We start from the raw sequence: 1,965 nt of genomic DNA, 5'->3' as shown, positions 1-1,965 counted from the left end.
ATGGGCAAGTTCATGAAACCCGGGAAAGTGGTGCTGGTCCTGGCTGGATGCTACTCAGGACGCAAAATCGTCATCATGAAGAACATCGATGATGGCGCCACAGACCACCTTTACAGCCATGCCCTGGTGGCTGGAATTGACTGCCATCCCCAAAAAGTGACAGCTGCCATGGGCAAGAAGAAAATCACCAAGAGGTCAAAGATCAAGTCCTTTGTGAAGGTTTATAACTACAATTGACTCATGCCCACCAAGTACTCTGTGGATATTCCCTTGTACAAGACTGTTGCCAACAAGGATGTCTTTAGAGACCCAGCCGTGAAACGCAAGGCCAGGCAGGAGGCCAAGGTCAAGTTTGAGGAATGATACAAGACAGGGAAGAACAAACAGCTTTTCCAGAAGGCTTCACTTTTAAGTGTATTTTCATTTCCATCATTAAAATTAAAAGAAAAGAAAAGAAATCAATACCACAGAATCTTGAAGCAGCCTGTCACCTTATTTCCACACATGGGAAGCAGACAACGATGCTGGCGATCCATTCATTTTCTTCATTTTATGTACACCACTTCCCCTTTGTACAAAAGAAATAGGCAAGACTTGCCACATCAATCAATTTAATCTGGATAATGCCCAGAAACATGTGTAGTGGCTCATGGACCATAAACAGCTGGCGAATGGCAGGCAACGTTCTCCATACCACTGTCCTAGCCTGAGCATCCTAATTCAGGGACACAATCTTTTTCTTCACTATGTCCAAGTTGTACATCCATTGGGACATTTGGTCCAATTTCCTGTGTCCTCAGAGCCCCAAGTCAGCACTCCATTTTTCACCCATTTAACAAGAAATGGGTTTTATCAGGATGGAGTGTTCCCACTTGATATTAATGAAACAGCTAGAAAATATACGTGAAAGCTCTCCTCCTCATGGATCTCAAGTAATAAAAGAATCGACTCAGGATAAAACAAGCTATATTATGAGAATGTATAGATATACCTGAGTTTGATGGTATCCAGCCTCCACATATGGAACCAGGCAAGAAGGGGAAAAGTTTCCATCTGCTATGATCACTGCCTTGTTTTACCTGAGAATGGAACTGGCTGACCATAGCAGAGAGCGAGAGGCTGGAACTTCAAGTTATCCATGGACAGGACTATACACACCAATTAGCAAATATCACAGACCAGATCTTACTTAATAAAATGATATTTTAAAACCATATCAATAGTGTCCAATGAGATAATTTCTTTAAATATCTAAGCAGGTTTTTATATATTAGTAGCAATATTGCAATAAGTAATAAATACCTGATAATTTGGGTGTGCATCATTTAGATTGAACTATTTTTCATTCTGAAATCTGGCTTTCACTCATAATTTTTATTGTTTTGAGCCAATTTTTTGCAACGAAAAATCCATAGTAACAATAAAACAACAACAAAAACAGAGGCTTATAATGCACCATGGGGAATGTGGTGATTTATAATAAAGAAAATGCTATGTATCAATCAAGACAAACAGAACATGCCCAACAGTGAGGACCAAAACCTCACTGATGGAATGACATGCTCCCCAACACCATAGATTGACAAGAGAAGGAGAAGAAATCTACACAAGTCCACATCAAGGTAAGTCCTTTAATGTATTGATGAAGAGCTCATCCCCAACCTTTAGTTCTTTCCCTGTGCCCAAAACACATTGTCTTCCTGGATCTTTTCTCACAATTGATTTCCAACATTAAGCACTGGATTTCTTGTAAAACAAAAGAAAAAAAAACACTTGACATCCTCAAAATTATTTCCCAGACATGGTGACCATGTAGGGTCCATTGCTATCTCTCCTTTACTCTCCATTCAAGATTCTTCTCTGGATGCAGCAAGCCTCACGAAGCAGAATCCCAAGAAGTGTGGGGATCAAGCCAGACATGCCAATGAGGACGAGGTTGTCCATTGTGTGATCCTGGGTTTGTGA

At 40.5% G+C, this 1,965-nt stretch overlaps 1 pseudogene; it reads left to right on the top strand.

The window, feature by feature from the left end:
• Nucleotides 1-1,965, top strand: LOC127203013 (60S ribosomal protein L27-like; annotated as a pseudogene).

This window comes from Acomys russatus, chromosome 19 (assembly GCF_903995435.1).
Source record: "Acomys russatus chromosome 19, mAcoRus1.1, whole genome shotgun sequence".
Taxonomy (NCBI): domain Eukaryota; kingdom Metazoa; phylum Chordata; class Mammalia; order Rodentia; family Muridae; genus Acomys; species Acomys russatus.
This window is presented reverse-complemented; position numbering and strand designations above follow the sequence as displayed.